Source organism: Macrobrachium nipponense, chromosome 43, assembly GCF_015104395.2.
Source record: "Macrobrachium nipponense isolate FS-2020 chromosome 43, ASM1510439v2, whole genome shotgun sequence".
Lineage (NCBI taxonomy): Eukaryota > Metazoa > Arthropoda > Malacostraca > Decapoda > Palaemonidae > Macrobrachium > Macrobrachium nipponense.
In genome coordinates, this window is record NC_061104.1 from 32,718,096 (window position 1) to 32,730,595 (window position 12,500).

The window sequence follows — 12,500 nt, forward strand, 5'->3', positions numbered from 1 at the left end:
GGGTTGCGCAGCGGTGTCTGGTCAGGAGCAAAGGATCTGACCTCTCCGAGGTCTGGTGTTCTTCTGAGACTGGGCTGCTGGGTTCCAGGCCTTTTGAAGTGTTTGCTCTGCAGGGAGTAATTCCAACAACCAATGGGAGAAGAGATAGCTCTTTCAAGAGAAAAGAGAGAATGGAGAGAATGGGTTCTTCCCAAGTGGAAGGGGCAACTTTTATATAAGACATAGAGGCATTAAACTTGGGTAAAAGACTTTATTTTTCCTTGGTTCTAGCTTAAAATCTGGAACAATATGAATCACGGTGATGTGATAATTAATCATAATATGGCTACATGCATCAAACGTTCGAATTGGCTAACATGGTAGAGGGGGTTTCATATCGATTCTAATTACGAAAAAAACCGAGTTTGGCGGTGATTTGTAAGGTCAGAATCGATTTAAACTTATAGCCTCACTGTTAGCCGAGTCGGTAACATCAATGGCGGTCCTGATTTCGTGCCTGTCTGTTGGATGATGGTTCGATCCCATGAGGGGACGAAATTATTATCAACTAAAAATTCCCCTTCGGTACAAATATGAAAATATATCAATTCCGAGGTAGAGTGAATTAGATATTAAAGGACATTTATTGCTCGAATGATTTATATGAATCACGGTGATGTGATAAATCATAATATAGCTACGAGCATCAAACGTTCAAATTGGCTAACATGGTGGGGGTTTCATATTGATTCTAATTACGAATAAACCGAGTTCGACGGTGATTTGTAAGGTCAGAATCTATATAAACTTATAGCCTCACTGTTAGCCGAATCGGTAACGTCAATGGCAGTCCTGATTTCGTGCCTGTCCATTGGATGGTGGTTCGATCCCATGAGGGGACGAAATTATTATCAACTAAAAATTCTCCTTCGGTACATATTTGAAAATATATCAATTCTGAGGTAGAGCGAATTAGATATTAAAGGATATTTATTAATCGAATTATTTATATGAATCACGGTGATGTGATAATCATAATATGGCTACAAGCGTCAAACGTTCGAATTGGCTAACATGGTAGAGGAGGTTTCATATCGATTCTATTTATGAAAAAACCGCGTTTGACGGTGATTTGTAAGGTCAGAATCGATATAAACTTATAGCCTCACTGTTAGCAGAATCGCTAACGTCAATGGCGGTCCTGATTTCGTGCCTGTCCGTTGGACGGTGGTTCAGTCCCATGAGGGGACAAAATTATTATCGACTAAAAATTCCCCTTCGGTACATATATGAAAATATATCAATTGCGAGGTAGAGCGAATTAGATATTAAAGGACATTTATTGCTCGAATGATTTATATGAATCACGGTGATGTGATAATCATAATATGGTTACAAGCGTCAAACGTTCGAATTGGCTAACATGGTAGAGGAAGTTTCAAATCGATTCTAATTACGAAAAAACTGCGTTCGACGGTGATTTGTAAGGTCAGAATCGATATAAACTTATAGCCTCACTGTTAGCCGAATCGCTAACGTCAATAGCGGTCCTGATTTTGTGCCTGTCCGTTGGACGGTGGTTCAATCCCATGAGGGGACGAAATTATTATCAACTAAAAATTCCCCTTCGGTACATATATGAAAATATATCAATTCCGAGGTAGAGCGAATTAGATATTAAAGGACATTTATTGCTCGAATGATTTATATGAATCACGGTGATGTGATAATCATAATATGGCTACAAGCGTCAAACGTTCGAATTGGCTAACATGGTAGAGGAAGTTTCATATCGATTCTATTTATGAAAAAACCACGTTCGACGGTGATTTGTGAGGTCAGAATCGATATAAACTTATAGCCTCACTGTTAGCCGAATCGCTAATGTCAATGGCTGTCCTGATTTCGTGCCTGTCCGTTGGACGGTGGTTCGATCCCATGAGGGGATGAAATTATCATCAACTAAAAATTCCCCTTCGGTACATATTTGAAAATATATCAATTCCGAGGTAGAGCGAATTAGATATTAAAGGACTTTCATTGCTCGAATGATTTATATGAATCACGGTGATGTGATAATTAATCATAATATGGATACGAGCATCAAACGTTCGAATTGGCTAAAATGGCAGAGGGGGTTTCATATCGATTCTATTTACGAAAAAACCGAGTTCGACGGTGATTTGTAAGGTCAGAATCGATATAAACTTATAGCCTCACTGTTAGCCGAATCGGTAACGTCAATGGCAGTCCTGATTTCGTGCCTGTCCCTTTGACGGTGGTTTGATCCTATGAAGGGACGAAATTATTATCAACTAAAAATTCCCCTTCGGTACATATATGAAAATATATAAATTAAATATATAGATATTAAAGGACATTTGTAGCTCGAATGATTTATATGAATCATGGTGATGTGATAATTAATCATAATATGGCTATGTGCATCAAACGTTCGAATCGGCTAGAATGGTAGAGGGGGTTTCATATCGATTCTCCCTTTCGGTACATATGAAAATATATTAATTCCGAGGTAGAGTGAATTAGATATTAAAGGAACCATTTTGTAGCTCGAATTGATATATATATATATATATATAGATATATATATAATACTTATTAGATATATATATACTAGATATGTATGTATATAGGATAGAGATAATATAGATATATAGATATAGAGAGGATATATGGATGGATATTATGATAGATATATATACATATGATATATATATAGATAGAGATATATATGATGTAGATATATGTATGTAGATATATATATATATATAATATATATATATATATATATGTATATATATATATATATAGATATATATACATATATATATATATATATATATATATATATATATATATATATATGTATATATATATATATATATATATATATATGATATATATATATATATATATATATATATATATAATATATGTATATATATATATATGTATATATATATATATATATATATATATATATATATATCTATATATATATATATATATATATATGTATATATTATAGTATGTATATATATATATATATATATATATATATATATATATAATATATATATATATATATATATATATATATATTTATATATTTCTACGAGCATCCTTCTGACACTTGTATTTCTTTTTCTTCTCACAAACTGAGAGGAATGACCGAGGGAAATTTTGAGAAGTTGTGGCATTTTATATTGGTATCTGTGAACTGCAGCATACAATGGTAAGTGAGATTATGTTGCATGTTACATTTTAATCAAGTGACATTACAAAGTGTTATGTTTTAGTCAAGTGTAATGGCGAGTGCTTAAAACTACCTGCACAACTCGAAGTGTTCGCACAGCCGCCATTAGCCGAATTTTCATTTACAGGTAACAATATAACTTTGTTGAACGCAATCATCGTGTTACTTATTAGACTGTATGTCTCATTTGTGTTATTGAGTGTGAAACCAGTATTGAGATATAGGGAGAATATTCCTTTTATGGGAAGGTGTATATTTCCCTGTTGAAAGTCACAATAGAAAATTCATTTCTGTAACTCTATTCAGAAGCTCGTTCCATCGTCTAGACATTCACCTCACATTGCTCATTGCTCAGTAGCCAATTCACAAATCTGGAAATCCTTTATTCCATCAACATGTGTCTTAGAGGTTGTGCTTTGTATTTAGCACTGCACATTTAATATAGTCACGATTGAATTCTTAAGAATCAACATACATATTTTTTGCAGTAATGTAAAAAAGGACAGTCTTTGTAAATCTTAAAGGCAACAAGGGTAATGTAAAACTGTAGTGTATGAGACTTCGTGCCCAGTTGTTATTGGCCAAAACACCTAATCGAGTACTCATTCATTCTTGTATTTACCCGATTTGTTGCTTACCATCTTGTTTTGACAGATCATTGACCTTGACCATTCAATTTAAATACCTAGTGTAAAGGAAATTGCTTTCCCTTTAATTTTTGCTCATAGTTAGACAAGTAGCAGGGATGCTCCTATTTGTTCTATTATTTTCCCTTAAAAATTCAGTTAACTTATTTCTGAATTAGTGAAGCTTACTTCTACTGCACGAGAAACAGTCCTAGTCTACTTTGTTTTGTGCTTGTTTTTATCTGTATGTGTACAAACACTTGTGTTACTATCACAAAAAGCACAAATCCATTTCACCCTCACTCAACACTCCCTGGAAGACTGACGAATCCCATTTAGAATCTGAGACACATGCTATGTGTACCAATTTCTTTTAGTAACACACTTTGCAGACTCATGAGAGACTCTCCTGTTTGCATTTACTGTTGAGTGTTTGGAAACACTGTTCACTCCTATGATGGAACTCACTCCTTACTCATGTTTTCGTGTTTTACCTACCTGAGTTGCTTATGCACTTTTGAGAGTGCCACCTGAAAGCATAATTTGCTTGATTACTGGTGTGAGTGTCAGTTACATACCTGTGTTGCTTTTGCACTTTTGAGAGGGCCATTTTAAGCATTAGTTGTTTGATTATTGTTGAGAATGGTTGTTACATACCTGTGTTGCTTATGCACTTTGAGAGTGCCACTTGGAAGTATTATTTGCTTGTTTACTGGTGAGTGTGCCAGTTGCATGCATGTGTTGTTTATGCACTTTAGGAGTGCCACCTGAAGTTTTGTTACCTACCTGTGAGTGTCTGAGGACACTGTTATGTTCTATTGCAACTGCTGCACACCCTTTGGTGTGCTACCTGCTTACACACTTGAAGAGTGCCACTGTTTTGGGAACATAACATGTCTTCCGAAACCCCAAACCCATACGAGTGCCACCGCCTTGACAGTCCTGTTCGCTCACCTGGTTAGAACCTTTAAAGTAGGCCGTTTGCCTAACTTCCACCTGTTGAGTGCCAGTGAGTGTCTCATACAGATTAATGCACTCTGAGAGTACCATACTTTACAGTGCCACCCTGTATGTCCATTCGACAGCTCAGATCAAAGCTTCATTGTACTTTACATGCCACCTTTTTTGACACTCCCTCTACTTACGAGTGCCACCTTCGTTGGTGCTCCCCCACGCTTACGAGTGCCACCTTCATTAACACTCCCCTGTTGTATGCACTCCTTTGAGTGCATACCTGTGTTTGAGTGCCAGAGGGCCTCACGACTGGAATATCGCACCATAGGTGCGTGCTGTGTGTTTTGGGAACAGACCTAAACAAAGCTTATTTGGATTGCAGTGCCTTGCTTAGGGCCACCAACGTGTCTTACACTGACGACCTACAACATTTTCAGGTACTAGGTTTAGAGAGAAATGTGAGAGACTAGAATATGAGGAACGGGAGTGTTTAGAACAAGAGGCACTAAGGGCTCATGCACTTGCGTAAGGACTGGAGTGCCAAACAAACCAGCTCCCCACCTCATTGTTACAGAGGGTAAATAGCCTTGTGCAGCCCTGGTCCAACAACGTTCCAGAGGGTTGGTTAGATCATACTGAGCTGGTGTTTCAGAACTACCTGACCTCAACTTCAGAGGCAGCACTGGTCCTCAACAAACATATTCAAGGACAGGGATACATCACCCTGCAATCACTGCCTGTAGAAGAACAAGGGATTCTCACATTCAAACGGCAAGCTATAACCAGAGCCTATGAAATTACACTGGAGAGGTGGTAACATATCTGGCATGGTTTACCCAAGAATGCTAGGCAAACCTGGACAGATTGAATTTACCATAAAAACAAGAATTTCGGCTGCTGGATGGAATCTCTTCCAGCCCAGGAGTTTGACGTGGTGGTTGAGAAACTTAAGATTGAAGAATCTTTTACTATGCTCTGAGTGCTCTTGCCACCTACCTCCATGAGCAGAGCCTTGTTATGGTAGTTAAATGCTGCCACCTAGTCAATGAGTGGGATACTCATCATGCTCACCTGAGCTCCCTGAATAGAAAGATCTCGCCGCTTGGATTCACAGCTACTATTGCTCAGACAATGAATGGTGCCATTCCCAAATAATTCCTGTGCCACTCCTGTAAGAAGCCAGGGCACTGAGCTGACAGTTACCCAACAAACAGGGGAATCACAGCAAACCAGAATCCATCTGGGGCCAAAATAGATCACAGTAAAGATATGCTATATAGGATGACCAAAGTAAGTTCCCCTAAAACAGTAAAGACAGCTTTCAAACCCAAGGAGCCATTAAGAGGATAGTGGCCCCCAGCATCACAGCAGTGGCCCCCCAACCCAACACCCAAGCAGCTCAGAACCAACCTGGATGCTCTTGAAATTAATTGATACCAGGTCAAAGGTCAGTTTGATATTAAGAGAGGTGCCTCCTGAAGCCCATTTGGGAGGATGAGCACATCACCATATGCTGGTTAATGTACATATCTTGGACCTCCACACTGCCTGCCTCATATTCGCCCAAGCCAACTCCCAAACAATGAAAACTCACTGGTTTGGCATTACTAACAAACTTGCGACCAGACATGCCATGCTGCTCGGACAAGACTTCTTGCAATGGTGAGATTCAAGATTACTTCTCAGATGTATGACTCTCAAGACAATCCTTTGCAGGATGCCTGCCTCAGGGAAGTGCCTTGGCACTTGGAACCTACAAAACCTTCCCCTATCACTCAACCAGCTTGTTTAATTACTGGAGCAGATGCCTCTGACCCTAGCCTTAGCAGTGATCAGCTGATCACAGCCCAAGTGGAAGGCCCAGACCTGCAAGATATCAGCAGAGATGTCCTTACAGACCTGGTCTCCCTGGGAGACCATTCCAAGGATCAGTATGTTCTCAAGAAGGAAGTACTGTTCCGTGTCTCCCGAAGTAAGGCTGACTCCACCAACGTCCTTTACAAACGTTTAATGGTGTTAATGAAGCTGCAACAGAGGGTCATTTGCTTAGTCCATGACGAAATCGGAGGGCACTTCATTGTCAGCCGGACCACCAAAGCCCTAACAAACAACTTCTACTGGGTAGGTTTGAGAAAAGCTGTTAAGATTTATGTTGCAATGTACCCTACTTGCCAGATGGTAGGAAATCCAAATGTGGGAGCTCCCAAGGCCAAGTTGTAGAAATTCCCTTTGTTGGCATCCCTTTTCAGGACATTGTTATCGATTATTACATACCCCAAGGGTGCATCCAGTCTAAGGCGGGGAACCACCATTGCCTAAGCATCATAGACCATTTCACACGGTATGCGGGAGCCATCCATATTGGGAGTGAAACCTCCAAGAATGCCATCAAAGCACTAATTGAACTGTTTTGTTGTTTTGGTTTCCCCGTCACTATTCAAAGTGACCAAGGACGTCACTTTATGTCAAATGAGTTCCGGAACTGCATGTTGAACAGTTGTATTAAGCATGTGCATTCTACACCCTACTGGCCTGAAAGCAAATGTTTCATACAACGTTTTCATCAGTCATTCTCCACATCATTAGTGAAACACCAGCATGAGAATGGAGGAGATTGGGCTGTGAATCTCCTTTACATACTATTCATACTCCGCCACTGTCCATCCGAAACTACAGGCTACAACCCCCTTGATTTACTTTATTTCCATTCTACCCAGGGGCCCATTGATATTTTGTATGAAGCATAGGTAGAACCACAAAAGTCTGATTGGATAAGAGAATTGCCAGAGACCCAGAAGTGACTACATGCCACTTGGGCCATCACCCAAGCAACAGAAGCTGCAACACAGGAAAGAGTAAAAATCCAGTTTGATAAAAAAGCCAGTACTCGGACATTGTCAGTGAGAGACAAGGTTCTTTTCTTCAGGACAGTAGCTTCCTGGCCTCTAGATACCCAGTTTACAGATCCCCATAAGATTCTCTCTAAAAGAGGCAACCTAAACTATCTTGTTGATTGTGGTCAACAGCAAGCCAAATGACTACATGTTCACCTCCTTAAGCCCTACCAAAACCGATCAGACGATGTAGATGCCCCCTCTGGGCCCTCTACCTCCACTGTGGGAGCAATAGTTACCATTCCTCAGCCACCAGAATCGAACTCCCAGGTGTTAAAAAACCCCAAGTACTCACTCCAGGTTTGCCAGACACCCAAAGAGAAGACATCAGAACATTGCTCTCCAAAAATAGTGAGGTGATTCAGAGCACACTCAGCTGTGCTTTGGTCATAGAACGCCACATAAATCTCGAGGACAATACTCAGTCTGTAGTGCAGGGATTCTAAAAGGTGAATCCACTTAGGCTGAACGAATCTAACAGCAGGTGCACTTGCAATTAAAACTGGAATTGATTGAACCTAGCAACAGTGCTTGGTCCTTCCCGGTGGTACTAATACCTAAGGAAGGGGAGGAGATAAATTGTGTGTTGACTTCTGTAAACTGAATGAAGTCACTAAGCCAGAACAGTACCCGTGCCCGTAGATAGATATGTGCAAAGCTCCCTTTCTATGTAAAGTTGATTTGGAAAAGGGATATTGGCAAGTCCCTCTCTCAGTAGAATTGCACCCACTGACTGCCTTTACAATGCAAGATAGGTTTTACCAGTACAAAGTGATGCCCTTTGGTTTTAAAAATGCGCCAGGACGTTTTCAAAGATTAATGAATAGGGTTCCAGCTGGAATTGAAAACTGCATTGTAAACTTAGACGATATTGTAATCTATGCCTTGACCTGGGAATAGCATCAGATGATCCTGAAACAGGTCCTCCTGGCCTTAAAAGGGGCCAACTTAATATTGAATCTTAACTTTTATAGGACCTGTAAATATATCAATATGCAGCTCCTCAGGCCAGGTAAACTTTGAGGTCAGCCAATTTACAAAAAAACACATCAATGGAACGAGGAATATATGCAAATGTACATGGCAAAAGAAAAAAAATTCAAAAAAATTTTCCCTACCTTCCATGAGAAGTTAAAAATGGCAATTTATAACCCCTTGTGGGGCCTCTTTTACGAGGAAATCATAAATTTTACCAATTTATATGTTTTTTCCAATAAATAGTTTTATTATATTTTGTAAAATTACAATTACAGCTCACACAATATCAAAACAGGTAAGAAATAGAATCATTAACAAATTCTTGGCATGTTTGTTGAAAAATATTTATGTAAATTTACTGAGAACGAAGATTCAGTAACTTTTTTTACATTTTTTCTAATATTTCTTTGCACTTTTCTTTACAAAATTACATTTACAGCCGACATACTATCGTAAAAGACAACAACAAATAACAACAGCAACCCCTTGGTATATTTATGAGCAAATTTACAAAAAGACGTCATGTGAAATGGAGACGTAATATATTCCCACATGAAGTTAGAAGCAGAACTGAAGTTCTGAGACATCCGACTGGTGGTTTTAGCCAGTGTAAAAGTTGCCATTAGTGAATTTATGGGCTACAGAAGTATTGGCACCTCTTTCCCGCCCGATTCTTTCCAAATCGATGGTGCTTCACAATTTTTATCTACAGGATCAATCTGTTCACCACCTCAAACCTGTTATTACTACTCCTGAGGAGCAATCCGTCCATCAAAGGTTAAGAAATGTCAATTTGAGGCAGCACAAACCACGTACCTGCGACATATTGTCGGCAGGGGGAAAATTATACCAAAGGACACAAATGTTCGTGCAATTTTAGCTATGCCTTACCCAGAGTCTAAGAAAGAAGTGCAATGCTTCATGGGAATGGTACAATATTTCTGAAGATTCATCCCTAACTTTTCCAAAGCCACCGCTCAAATTACAAACCTATTCAAGGGAAATACGACTTTTAAATGTATAGAAGAATGTAAGAAAGCTTATGAAAACCTCAAAACCCTATTAACTAATAAACCAGAACCAAGTACTCCAGACTATGATAAACCCTTTTATATGGATGTAGATGCCAGTGATGTCATATTCAGATACCAGCTCCTAAGCGTTAATGTTTCAAATTACCGATGGTATCAGACATCCTCTGGCTTACTACTAGAAGAAGCTAAACCAAGCAGAATCCCGCTACATCACTATACAAAGAGAATTACTAGGGACGTACTTGCTAAGAAGCGCTATGAAGCATATCAAGCTGATCACAAGTTCTCACTGACGATCTTGACCGACCGCAACCCATTGAGATATCTAACTCGATTTAGGAATCAAAATAAATGCTTTATGCAATGGAGTCTGGACATACAAGATTACATTTGGAGAATTGAATATATCCATGAATGTGATAGTAAGATAGCTGATGTGTTTTCCCACCATTAACTTTGGAGAAGTTTCTTCACATATTTCCTGAGAGATTAGTTTTGCTATCTAGAGGTAATACTAAATATCTCCCTTCCATATAAGACCTGTATGTTATAGTAACTCCCATATGTAAATGTTCTTTTATTCCCTGTGCATCCCACTATGCTTAGTTTTACTCTCCTGCACTGTTTCCAGTGCCATACCTTGTGTCAGTATTGATACAAACTGGTATAATGAATGAAATGCCACATACAAGCATTTACTTGCAGTAGATAAGACATTTGTGGAGTTTGTATGAAATTATTGAGTTGCGTAGAGTAAAAGATACAGGCAGGCCTGCTTAATGGTAAAGTAATTCCTGATGGAACTGAGTATTGTTTGAAATTGGAATTGAAAACCCTAATTGCTAGAATTAACTTTGATGCAGACTATTTTGAATTTGTTATATTTGGTGCTATTTTGAAGAGAGAGAGAGAGAGAGAGAGAGAGAGAGAGAGAGAGAGAGAGAGAGAGAGAGATATGGGTCATGTTTTTTTTCCAAAAAAGAATGATTAGACGTTAACAGCAGTATGGCCATGCAAAGTCTTCATGATATGGGGAGGCGCTATGTGTCCTTCTGACACTCGTGCATTTATTTTTCTTCTCACAAACTGAGAGGAATAACAGTGAAATTTTGAGAAGTAATAAAAGGGACTTTTTGAGAATAAGGGAGAGTTCAAAATATAAGAGAAATTCAAAGAACTAAAATATCTGCTTCATGTGAAGGATAAGGCAAAGCGATTCCATGTTGTTTTGATGTTCTTGAAAGCTGTGAGATATTTTGACTTAGCCTCTTTTTCCATTATTCCCCAACACCGGCTCGTAGATTGAAAACATACCAAATGTTATTTTAACGACGTGGCAACAGTGATATATTGCTTGCCATCCCCTTGTCATATTCAGATACCGGCCGTACGCCGATGCCGATAGCAACTCTGATCCCAGACCTAATTTCACAAAAGTCGTTAAGAGATAGTAGCCACTTTGTTCGCTAGAATTCACACCTTCTCGTGTGCGGTCCGTCTGACCTGACCCTTTCCCTCGCCATTGTTGTTGCAGCCTTCCAACACCTGTCGATCCACCTCCTCACACCTGCATTCCCACCTACTGACCCAAAGCACTCGACCCAGTCGAGCACCCATTGTACCCTTTCTTCCCACATCTTTGCTGACGTCCAATGAAATTTTTCAGGTAACTGTGAGGATTAGCGGCAGAGGTGAAAGGACCTAAGGAGATCACTTCAGTCTGTACAAGATTCAAGAACCGCCTGAAACTGGGTATAAATATGACCTGTCATGAACTACCAAATCGCAATACGCCCTAGCAGTTAACACGGTATCTTCCCGTTCCGAAGCGGTGTCATGTCTTACAATCTTGGCTTGCCACTATAACGTACTTGTGTCTTGGTGATGAACTCGGCTAGCTTTCCCTATGACTATGCTGCCCGGAAGCCGGACTCTGCCTAAATGTCCGCCCGACAGTCCTACCAAAGCTGTCATATCTGAAGTTCTTGCAGCACTGCCTGATGAGGAATGCCATCGCTTTGCTCCCTTGGTGAGGACCGCAAGCGACCAATGTCCTTCTGCTGATGCCCTGGTTCTATCTATGCATGTCTCGTCCACGAACTAAGGTAAATAAAATTAGAAGTTGTTCTGTTGGCCTTTCACTTGCTATTCCCTGTTCCAAGTGTTTCTCATATTTCCATCCTTGTTATTCCTGTCTAATTCAGAGACCTACGTGAGTTCATGCAATTGTGATATTCTTGTGAAATCAGTGTAGAAGTGATAGTATGTGCTACTTTGCTAACAGTACTTTTGTTGTATTAACGTTATATGAATCGGTGATAATTCGAGTGTTTGCATAATTCTCCTTTTGCATTTTACGTAGATTTACTGCTTTGCAGATTTGTGTAGACCTTCACCGTTATGTGCCTCCTTCTGTAGTACAACAGTGGCGCTCAACGCTTTCTGCCAGTGCCAAGTCTTGGGATAAAATTCCTGAGATTCCAGTGGGAGCATACACTTGCTGAATGTTATTAGTTTTAAGGTCTGGATCCATATTTCCATACATCATGTATGATCCTTTTAGGATTAGTGATTTTGCTTGCAATATATATATACTATATATATATATATAATAATTATATATATATATATATATATGTATATATATATATATATATATGTATAATATTATATTATATATCTATATATATAATATATATGTATAGTATATATAGATATATTTATTATATATATATATATACGTATATATATATATATA

The 12,500-nt window shown here is 38.9% G+C and overlaps 1 long non-coding RNA gene across 2 annotated transcripts in view; it reads left to right on the forward strand.

The window, feature by feature from the left end:
- LOC135213951 (uncharacterized) overlaps positions 1-12,500 on the forward strand; it is a 107,321-nt gene that overhangs the window by 93,557 nt on the left and 1,264 nt on the right. For both annotated transcript variants that reach the window (XR_010314231.1, XR_010314232.1), the window contains exons 2-3: positions 11,409-11,847; positions 12,121-12,263. This is a non-coding gene — a long non-coding RNA (uncharacterized LOC135213951). The remainder of the gene's footprint in view (positions 1-11,408; positions 11,848-12,120; positions 12,264-12,500) is intronic.